Genomic DNA, 12,133 nt, shown 5'->3' with positions numbered 1-12,133 from the left:
TTGTTTTTTATTTTGGAGAGAGAGAGAGAGAGAGTAAGCATAACCTGGAGAGAGAGGCAGGGGAAGAGAAAGAAAGAATCCCAGGCAGGCTCCACGGATTGAGCATGGAACCCATCATGGGGCTCGGTTCCACAACCCTGGGATCATGACCTGAGCTGAAATTAAGAGTTGGTTGCTCAACCGACTGAGAAACACAGGTGCCCCCATCAATTAAATTTTGGAGTCTTAATGATTACTTTTTAGTACTGTATAAAAGAACATAATTCAGCAGAATGGTCAGGGCACAAAGACTCTAGAGTCAGACAGAACTGGATTTGAATCTCAGCTCCATGACCTACTTCCTGTGTATCCTTGGGAAAATAAAATTCTCTGTGCTCAGTTTCCTCATCTGTGAGAAGAGATCGTGCAGTGATAGAAGTCTTCCCTTCTTTTGCCTTCTTAGCAGTTTTTCACCTTCTTTTGGAACTCCTCTTTTTTGTAGGGACCCTCATTCCATGTGGTTAGTTCATGTAGAGGCTGAACCCATTCTGTCCTATCCACATGGCTGGGTATAACTTGAACCTGGCTAACCACATTACCCTTCTCCCTAATCAATATCAACTTCAGGGATAAGCAGATGACCCAAAGCAGCCAATCAGACAATTGTCTGAGATTTCACCTCCAGAGATGTAGGGCAGATGCTCCCTTGCTGTTTGGGTTGCTAATGGCACAATACAAGTTTGGGTCTGTTGATGTCCACCATAATAGCTGTATGAAGAGAAACTTCCAGAGACACAGAGGTAGGGATAAGGATGGGATATAGAGGCCATCATCAGATCTTGGCAGGCTTCACGTGACCAGTTGAGGGTACTAGACAGGTAAGAAATGGCTCCCAGGAGCACAACAGTAATGTGGATGGTAGGGCACAGAGCGGAAGACAGATGGCATGAAGGGCAGGTGTGGAAGAAATGGAAGGAAGGGCCAGGGCACTTTCATCAGTTGGTATTCAATTTGCCTGCACACACGACAGCAGAGAAACCAATGCCTTGAACAAGATCGTGGTTTCCTTCTCTCTTACATAACATACCCTGAAGATAGGCAGCCAGAGACTGGTGAGGATCCCTGGCTTCTGGAGCACAAGTCTCCTTCCAGGTCACTATATAGATCTCATTGATATTTGCACAAGATGGCTGTGGCGCTCAAGCCATTGAGTTGGTGTTCCAGGCAGCAGGTTGATGGAAGGAGTCTAAGGAGGGTTCTTTTATGTCTTGTTGTCTAAAATGCAGTCCTTTGTTCACACCTAGCTGCAAGGAAGATTGGGAACTGTGTATTTTGGTGGGCAGCAATGTGTAATGTGTCTAGCTAAAACCCAGCATTATATTACCAAAGAGGAGATAAACTGGATATTGAGAAGAAATTCGCAGTCCTGGACGCACTGCTGGAGAGACGAAGCAGCAGGGCAGGGATGAGCTGAGGATAAAGCTGTCATTGCTCAAAGGGAGGAAGCGAGAACAACTTGACATGTACAGGCAACAACAATCACAAAGACACGACCACACTCACGCATCCAATTGCGTATTTTCTGTGTTGCATGAAGATCTGTGTGCATATACAGATGTGCACATGCACACACATACGCTTATGCACACACACCGCACAATGGATCATAAATACTGTACTACAGTCCTAAAGAGTTAGGTCACAGAGATCAATAATAATAAATATGAAGCAGCCCTGTCAGTTCTAAAATTCAGATGATTCAGCTTTCTCTTTAATAATTATAAAACCAGAAACATCCTTATAAATATTTTTCTTTTCTTTTTATTTTTTTAAGTTTGTTGATTTATTTTGGGAAAGAGAGACTGAGCACAGGGGTGGGGTGGAGGGAGAGGGGCAGAGGGGGGGGGAGAGAGAGAGAGAGAGAGAGAGAGAGAGAGAGAGAGAGAGAATCCGAAGCAGGCTCCGCAAGGAGCCCTGTGTGGGGCTCAAACCCACAAATATGTGACATCGTGACCTGAGCAAAAATTAAGAGTTGGATGCTTAACCGACTGAGGCCCCCCAGGCGCCCCTCCTTATAAATATTTTTAAACATGAACTCCTGAGCTATGCTCCTACAAAAGTTTTAAGCTCAGGGGAACTCTGAGTATTCTATGATGCCAAAGGATGTTTGGAGATTTGGGAATTTTTAAGAGCTAAGATTTAAGTGTTTTGAGGTGATAGCCGAGCTAAGTATAGCCATTAAATCACTGTTTTGGACACTGTGTGGATCTGTCAGTCAGAGACTGGTTTTCAGATGCCCAGGAGAACAGGTCATTAAAATAAATATTCCAGAGGGTTTTAGCATCAGCGAAGAACAAACTTATGAAATCTATGACACTGTTAGATTTCCATCTGTTGCAGGAGCCCCTGACGATACATGTGGGGCTATCCAGGCACTATTTCAAAATGACGTGAGTTGTAGTGACTGTTAATCATCTGCGGACTCACTGTGCAAGGGGGACACATGCCAGGTGCAGTACAGCAGATGCAGTTCCCAATTTACCAGGATCATGTCACAATTCATTTACATTATGGCAGTCTGGTGTTCAAAATCTGCTCAAACCTAGACAAGCATATGCTGGATGACTGCTAGGTAAGCGTGTTTCTCAGGGTAATATATTATACCTAGCAGGTTGCTGGGTAAATTAATGTATTCCTGATCTGCAAGAATCATTTGGAATTGTCTCTGGACATCTATGTCAAAACCTTAAAGTGCTAGAGGATCCACGAGGTTGAAACTCACAGGCTTGCCAGGATCACGACGGAGCGTTCCATATTTGATGCTAATATATTGTAAAGTATGTGCTAATGAATTACAAATGGTGTCACACAGTCTGTGCACGTTGTCATATTAATTCAAGATTTCAGAATTTCAAAATACATTTTCAATATGACTCAAGTGTATAAATATTAAGGAGGCATTAACCTTTATCACAATGATTTTTCTTATGTTAAAAAGATCAAAATTTAACATAACAGGGCACCCAATTGGACTTTGCTGTAAAGGGGTTGATGAGAAGAACAGGATCTGTCCCAAAATTATTCATGTAAAAGCTACGAAACCTTTCATTTACATTTCTTTGGGAATAGTAGGAGTGGGGGTGAGAGCTGGGGGAGGAGGAATATTCTGAGTAGTGAGAAAAGAGTAAATCGAAGGATGTCAGTTCTTTAATTAACATGCTGTTTGTCATCTTCTAGCCCAGAGAATAACAAAACCCTGCAGGCACCAAATAAAATGAGCCTTAGAGACGTTTCTCATCCTAGGCAACCTACAGAGTTTGTGTCAATTTAGAGTCATTGATGCAAACACTTTGTTCAAATACCTCATTTGTGTTCTAGCTGCATGGCATCAGCAAGAATGTTTTCAAGGTCAAATGGATATTTTGATAAGTCAGACTGTGGGATTCCACGAACCAGCCTCCTCGAGGCTGATCGAGGACTTGGGTGAAGCAAATTGGAGCTTAAACTCGAGTCCTCAGACCAGTGATATCTTACACAGCTATCAATTGCCTTCCCAAAAAAAGAAAAAAAAAAAAAAGCACTTTCTCTCTGGCAGGATTTGCAACTGAAGTCAATCAGTTCCAGCCTCAGGGAAGCCCAGACCAGAAGAAGATAAAATAGTAAAATGACTTATTTTTGCCTTACCTTGTCAGAATCTTCAATTTGGAAGCAAAGGTTTGGGGCAGCTTCATGACCACTGCGACGTTCCCGGTATCATTAGGGCAGCAATCACATCGAACTTGCTTAGGGCCATGTCCCCATTTTCTGGTCCAGTGCCTGCACATAGAAAGGGTTCTCAGTAAAAATTTGTTGGACAAAAAATAAATATCAAGAGTCACATACTTAAAACTACCTCTTCAAATTAACTTAGAAAACATCCCCAGGACTATTAAGCAGTAATCAAAATCTTGTGTTTTATTACGCCCATGTCCCAGAAACTTCTTAAGGGACTTGTGAATTTCTAAAATGCTAAGTTTCATTTTTTTTAAAAAAGAATCTCTGCTTGTGTTTCTGTACTTATATGCAAACAAATAATTGAGGTATTTATCAACCCTGGACAGTAGAAAATGAGTCCAAATTGTAGGAGCTTCAGTATTAAAACAAAGAAGATGGACTCTGTGGGGGAATAATATAAATTGTGGGACATTTTATTTTGGACAGAAAAAATTGTGTGTCGTTTTAAATTGTGATTACATAAACAAGTCTAATGGTGTACCACTTCATGGAAGAATAATACATTTTACCCAACATTTTCATCTCCTCCATTTGGAAGGAAGTCCCTTCATGAAACTAACCTACACGGTAACCACTAGGGGGCACCGTTAGTGCGATCATAGCACTGGGAGGGGTCTCTGTTTTCTATCATACTGGGTAATACTGTGGTTTGGGCACCTTAAGTTGAACTCTGATTGGAGTTCCCATGGATTTATTTGGGAAAGAGTGGGGAGAGTGAGTGATGGTAAGTACTGCCATCACCAATCAGATCGGTTTCATTCTTTCCCAGTTTATAATTCCAAAGGATATGTCAAGTCATTTGCTGGAGCACCTCCTAAATTTTAAGTGTTTAATACTTAATTTGTAAACGGTTGCTTTGGCACTGACTGCTACTTATTGCCCAAAGTGTTATATAAATGAGCCAAAGATGGTCTGTGGGTATTGACCCCTAGGTTGTTTATTACTTCTTTGTAGATTGAGATCTATCAGTTCAAAAACTTACTTGCATCCCATCAAAATTTTACACATCCAGTTATTTAAAAGAATAGTCCAGACAAGCAGATTTTTAACCATTTAGAGCCTTAACTGCTTTGCATACCTAGTGAAATCTGACCCCCACATCTGCTGGCCATTGATAAGGTAGAACCTTCTGGTCGTAAGCTGCTATGGCCCTTCAGAGGTCTCTGACCCAAAGACATATCACCTGGTCACATAAGCCCCCTCTCCAATCCTCTCCTTCCCTGGGAGTCCCCTTGCCCTCCTCCCCTTCTGGATGGTTGCCTCCCCACTGTAACCTCCCGACGTTCCCCTGCAGTGAGGGACTTCTCTTCTTGTGCAGCCCTGTCCAAGCACTATCCATGTGAGGACACAGCAAGAAAATACTGTCTATGAACCAGGCAGCGGGCTCTTACCAGACACCAAATCTTCCCGTGCCCCGATCTTGGACTTCTTAGACTTCAGTACTGTGAGAAATAAATGTTTGTGGTTTAAGCCACCCACCTATGGCATTTTTGTTACAGCAGACAATGGTCACCATAGAACAGACTAAGACAATAGTCATCATAGAAAAAAGATCACAGCCATGGCTTGGAGAAGTGGGAGCATGAGGGATCCCCGAGGAACAGCGAACAGTCCGGTTGATTGAAATCATACAATACATCCAGGCAAAGATGGAGAGAAAAGTTTGAAAAGTGTGTTTGGGTCACATTTAGAAGGCTCTTGAACACCTGGGCCCCGAATGCTATTGATTTTGGTTGACAATGGGGGGTCCCTGAAGGCTCTTGAGTGAGACAGTGACGCTATGGGAGTTGTGTGCCTGTAAGATTTATCTGGAAATAGCGTGAAGTCTGGGCTGAAGAAAGGAAAGACAGGAGATTAAAAAGATACCACTTCAGGGGCTTTGCAGTAATCCAGCAAGATAATGAAAGTCTGAACGAAAGTCGTGGAAGGGAAGATGCCAGAGACATTCAGAGGATATTGATCATTTCTCCAACCACAATACAGATGATGTTACCCTAAGTATCTCATTCCTGTCTATTTTTATCATTGATGCTATAGGTAGCTAGAAGCAAAGTGGCCTTGATTATAGCATCATCATATTTCTTCACACAGAACACATCAAAATACTCACACAGAGATCCTGAGCTTCCCAGAAATACACAGCATGCATAGGTGATTTACCAAACTGATAGAATTAAATGCTTGAATAGAATAAAAACAAAACAGTTAACTAAAGAGCCTTTATTGGCTGGAAACAGCTACTTCCCCTAAAGACACTTACTTAATTAAGAATAAAGCTCATAAGTTCATGTGTTGATTTGGTATCTTTCTATAAGATAGATTTGCACTTTTTTTTCCAAAATACCCATTAGTCTCATAAGGTGATCAAACTTAGGTTAAAAATTTCATTGAAAAGGAAATAATCAAGCATACTGGACTTTTTCAATGTATGTGAAGCAATTATCTTGAATTAATAGTAATTGCCCAGGTGCTTAAAAGTGCCCAGGTAACTGCAACATTAAAACTGCAGTCATGGGGCGCCTGGGTGGCCCAGTTGGTTAAGCGTCCGATTTCAGCTCAGGTCATGATCTCACGGTTCGTGAGTTCGAGCCCCGCATCGGCTCTGTGCTGACAGCTTGGAGTCTGGAGCCTGCTTCAGATTCTGTGTCTCCGTCCCTCTCTGCCCCTCCCCTGCTCACACTCTGTCTCTCAAAAATGAATAAACATTTTTTAAAAATGCAGTCACAAAGAGAATGGTTTCAAAAATTACTTGGTGGCTCAGTCGGTTAAGCATCCGACTTCGGCTCAGGTCATGATCTCGCGGTCCGTGGGTTCGAGCCCCGCGTCGGGCTCTGTGCTGACAGCTCAGAGCCTGGAGCCTGTTTCAGATTCTGTGTCTCCTTCTTTCTCTGACCCTCCCCTGTTCATGCTCTCTCTCTGTCTCAAAAATAAATAAATGTTAAAAAAATTTTTTTTAAAAAAAGCTTTGCCTATAGTCTCAGTGGGGTGTTTTATTTTTAAATTAAAAAGTTTTTAATATTTATTTATTTTTGAGAGAGAGAGAGAGAGACAGAGCACGAGCAGGGGAGGGGCAGAGAGAGAGGGAGACACAGAATCTGAAGCAGGTTCCAGGCTCTGAGCTGTCAGCACAGAGCCTGATGTGGGGCTTGAACTCATGAGTTGTGAATTCATGACCTGAGCCAAAGTCAGATGCTTAACCCACTGAGCCACCCAGGCACTCCTCAGTGGGATGTTTTGCCTCTTTGGAATTCCTTTACCTTTTCCCCTTCTCCCCAAATTTAGAGGAGCCCTTTGGTTCCCGGAAAATGACTTCTACCCCTTGTTCTAAGGAAGAAACAAATGACTATACTATGCCAGTTAATGTTCCCCATCAACCCATGTTTCCATTTGTTTTCCATCTCCAAATGTTTTCAACTACCAACTGTTTTCCATTATCAAATATTTCCACAGTGAGTGGTTCAAGACTTATAACCTGACATAGGGAATTTATAGATGATCACTATCTTTTGCTTGCTAATAACAGAAACTCTGACTCCAATCGGCTAAAATAATAAGGACCCTTATTGTCTCTTACAGCAAGAAGTTTAAAGGTAGAGCAATCCAAGCCATGCACTCTAAGGGCTCCAGGTCTCAGCTTTGCTTCCTCAATGGCTGGGTATTGTTCTTAGGATGTTTTTCTCATGACCACAAGAAGGCTGCCAGCAACCACTAGGATGACACCCTTCCCAGGTGAAATAGAGACGAAAGCGTCTTGCCCTGTGATATAACAGGGGCCTAATTCGGCATATATATTCATGCTGAACCACTAATAGACCAGGAGAATATTTTTCTAGTTGGCTTAGGGCTGGATGGAATCCACACAAGGAGCTAAAAATGGGATGGATATCATTCAAAAGAAGGTTTTCTGAGGAAGGCAGAAGTTAGAGGTGGGGAGACATAAATGCTGGTGCAAAAAGGTGTTGAAATGCATGTGTCCACTGAAGTGATCAGCGAGATGTAACACAGAGAAATCTGCAGAAGTGTCAAAGTAAGTGGCAGTGATGTCCGGGGACTGATGAGGTGAATCACTCCTACCGAGGACTTAAAATGGTAGAGGGTGGAGATTAAGAGAGGGTTTGGTGGGAAGGATTTGGAAGAAAGATGCTGGTGTGCTGTGAATCTTGAGCACCCCATCCTGACGGGAAAGGGTGTGAATGTTTCCCGTGGCAGGGATGTGGGCCCTAAGTGTGAACTCGAGTAAGTGGGAGAACCGTTTTTCGATCTTCACCGTTAGGGACACTGAAGGGACGACGAGACTTCAGCAGTCAAGTTTAGAGAGCATTTAAAATGTTGAATTCACACTGTGTTTGCCTTCTAAAGTGACATTTGAACTTTGTAATAGTTAAGAGAGACCCCCAAATCATGGGCTTTCCAGGAGTATTCATCCTGGAAACTTGGCCATGATCTGCATGAGCGCAAGGAGTATACCGTGCCTTGTCTTTCAATAACCAGGACGCGAGTAAGTAACCAGACGCTGGGAGCTCTGCTACGGCTGACTCAAAAAACAAAAACAAAACAGCCCAAAACAAAACAACAACAACAAAAGAAACGAAGACCAAAAAAAAAAAAACAAAAAACAAAAAACCAAAAAACCAACCCAAAACAACAACAACAAAAACACACATGCTTTGGCAACTAGGCTTTCAAAAAGTAGCAGTAGAAATGTGCACTCTTGTGCGTGAAGTTCGCTTCCTCCTGAATCTGGCCTGGGGCCGTCTGCCTGATGGAATCTATGGGGTCTGGGTGTGTAGTCTCAGCTCCCCAGGCTCAAGCATGTAGCAGGCACCGTCCTTTCAGGAGTTGGTGTGGAATCGAGCAAGCCAATGCCCAATGTCTGCCACCGTCCCTACACCACCCACCTGGCAGTTTATATCCTGAGTAGATTCACTCCATAAATGTGTTTATTCCAGAGATAGGATTCATAAAAAATCGATTCAGGCCTCACCAAACATTGAAATCCAACTACTCAGTTATCCAGGAGTGAGATCCCTCTGTCTCCTGCTAAGCGGCCACCTTTCCCCCGGCCACCTCCCTTTCTTTACGCAATGAAGCTTCTCCCAGAGGTCTCGCCCTCACCAGAGCCTGTTCATATCTTACTCAAACTTTGGGGCCTCCCTCCAGTGCTGCCTCCCCAAGGAGCCTTTCTGTAGCTTTCCTCTGAGTTCCCTCTTCTCTGCAATCTCTAGCATTTCCTGTCCAGAACGCTATTTTTACATGGAACTGTATAAGCGTTGGATTTGTTTGCTAATTTCTTCCTTCATCCATTCAACCAATGTCTAAGGAGCCCGTGCAAGGAGGTATGCTGGGTGCCAGGTGGTAAACAAGACAGCTGTCCCTGTCTTTCTAAAGCTTACAGACGAGGGTGGAGGAGACAGTAAACAGAAACAAACATGTGAATATAGAATCACAGATTGCAATCAGAGCTGTGAGAGAAAATGTCAGCTATAAAATATCAGATGTGTTGAAAGAGTAAGTCAGGGGTCTATCTTAAATGGGGTGGTCGGAGAAGGTGCTTCTGAAGAAGTAAAAACTAAAACAGGAAGTAAAGTAGGGGTGAGCCAGGTGAACAGTGGGAAGAAAAACATTGCAGGCAGAAGGGATCATATGTTTAAAGGCCTTGAGTCAGGAAAGAGATCAAAGCATTTCAGCAACTGAGAGGACAGTATGTTTGGGACATGTGGCAGGGGGCAGGTGAGACACGGTTAGAAATATAGGCAGATTGCATGGGGCCTTCCGGGTTGGATTAACAACTTTGGGTTTAAAGGTAAGGATATTGGAAGATTTTGGAAGGATTTATAGCACAGCAGTACTATGACCCAATTAATGTTTTAAAAGAATGCCCTAGTTCCTCAATGGAAAATGGATTGGAGAAGAGCAAGGGTAGAAGAAAAGAAACCAGCTGGGGGGCAATTACAAAAGCCCAGACCAGAAGTCATTGTGGTCGGCCCACTACTGGTGGTTTCAGGGGAGGTGGAAAGAATGGCTTGTAATTGAGATCATAAGCTTTGTGTCTTTTGCGCATGCCGGGCATCTTGCTCGGTAAAAACCTATAGCTGTGCTCAGTAAGTAAATATAATGAATCAATACAGTAATTAGTTAATTAATTACATGCCGTTTTAATCTTTTCAAAAGAGGAGCTGATCTGTATTGTTAACCAGATCAAACATTTCACAGCAGCTGAGAAAGCAATTAGAAAGACACATAGTCAATCTGGTTTGTTTGCTAAGAAGACAGACTTGTTGCCTGTCTGGCCACATTAACAACTAAATAAAACAGACTGCGTGGTTATCCAGAGTTATGTTTAGTCACCACACCAGTCTAAGAGAAAATCAATTCTACTTAGGTCAGTTTAATTGTTTATTAGGTAGAGCTTTGAGTGCACAACCTAGAGTATTATAATACACAGCAGTGGTTCCCAAATATTTTTTAATTTCATAAAACAATATTTTTTTCCAAAATGGTGGGAACTGCTATAATACTGACACCTTTTAGATTGTCAAGAATGAATATTAAAACAAACACCCAACTATTCTCACAGGGTTTCTTAGCTGCAAGCAACAGAAATGAATCCTGCTGCTTTCAAGAAGAAAGAATTTATGCTGAGGATTTTGTGTGGCTCACAGAACGGCCAGCAGGGCTGGAGGCTTTGGGCCAAGCCAACAAGAACACCGCCCAGACCTCTGATACAATAAACACACCACTGCCAGTGCCTTTAAACAGTAGATGCTAGGGGCGCCTGGGTGGCTCAGTCGGTTAAGCATCCGACTTCGGCTCAGGTCATGATCTCACGGTCCGTGAGTTCGAGCCCCGCGTCAGGCTCTGTGCTGACAGCACAGAGCCTGGAGCCTGTTTCAGATTCTGTGTCTCCCTCTCTCTGTGCCCCTCCCCCGTTCATGCTCTGTCTCTCTCTGTCTCAAAAATAAATAAACGTTAAAAAAAAAAAAAGTTTAAACAGCAGATGCTGTAGGTTAACTGCTCATGTCAGCAATGGGGCCACTGGATGTCTCCACTGACACACGGCCCTTGGAACCAGGTATACTTTACCACTGCCGCCATTCATCCCCAGAGTGGATCCTGGGGACATTTGGGAAGGAATTTCCTTGCCTGGGCAGTCCTTGCCTCTTCCTAACACTGGTTTCAAAGTCAAAGTCTGGGGTGAATTTATCATCAGTAGAGCCTAGCTCAGGGGCTCATGTCCTCCCTGCAAGGTGGGTGGGAAAGTGAGCTTCTAGGTTTGGAGGAAGTCTGTGCTTCCCATAAAGATTTATCAAGTGCAGAATTTCCCAAACATAAGAAGAGAGTTTAGATATTGGGATCCTGAAAAAGAGCGACAACTACTATCTATTATGATGGGGATCAGTTCAGAATAGAGAAAAAAAGCTTTTTTTTTTTTTTTTTGAGAGAGAGAAGGTGCAAGTGAGCGAGGGGTAGAGAGAGACAGGGCAGAGTGGAGGAGAGAATCTCATGAGGGGCAGAGAGAAAGAGAGAGGGGGAGAGAGAATCGAGGCTCACCCGAAGCAGGGCTTCAGCTCACCTTGAGCTCACTGGATGTGGGACCCACACTCATGAACTGTGAGATCACGACCTGAGCTCAAGTCAGATGATTAAGACTGAGCCATCCAGGTGCCCCAGAAAGAAAACATTTAGTACCAAACTATGAAAGGGGGCAAGTTGTAGTATATTGGACAGTCTATTAATGGAATATAGTTGTTTTTTTTTTTTTTTAAACAGAAAACTCACCTTATTGTCTTCACTGCTTTCGTTTCTGTATTCATGGTGAAACGCTGCCTTGCAGCAGCTTGGTTCCCAGAACTGCTCTGGGAACCCACGTGTGGAGAGGACTTGAGGTTTGGAGAAGCAGGTGTGGTCTTTGCATTTCAGCTCTACAACTTGCCTCTCGGCAGTTGTACGATCACAGGCAAATTCAATCTGAGATTTAAGGTCATCCTTTGTAAAATGGAGACCGTAATTCCTAACTCAGAGCTGTTGGGTGAATGAAATGAGATAAGGAATGTAAATGTTGAGCAGGAAGCCTAGAACATAGGAGCCAGGGGGAGGTCCTCCTCTTCTGTTCTTACCATGCGGTTCTGTAATGGCATCTGCATTCTGCACTAGAACATTGAGTGTTAGCCTTTCTCAGGCATGAACTGAGCTGCTGATGTTGACTGTTGAATCAGTTCACCTGATTGGTGCTGATGTCTGGCACCTAGCACAAGGCCTGCCTACACCCTAAGTATGTAACTGTGCACTGGCTGCTTGCCAAAGGAACAAGTAACTCTTACTTAAACGATTACTAATTATATGAAGTAATAAGGTAAAGCACATGGCATCACCCTTGGCA

The sequence above is a fragment of the Panthera uncia genome, chromosome D1 (genome assembly GCF_023721935.1).
Source record: "Panthera uncia isolate 11264 chromosome D1, Puncia_PCG_1.0, whole genome shotgun sequence".
In the NCBI taxonomy this organism is placed as follows: Eukaryota; Metazoa; Chordata; class Mammalia; order Carnivora; family Felidae; genus Panthera; species Panthera uncia.
This window is presented reverse-complemented; position numbering follows the sequence as displayed.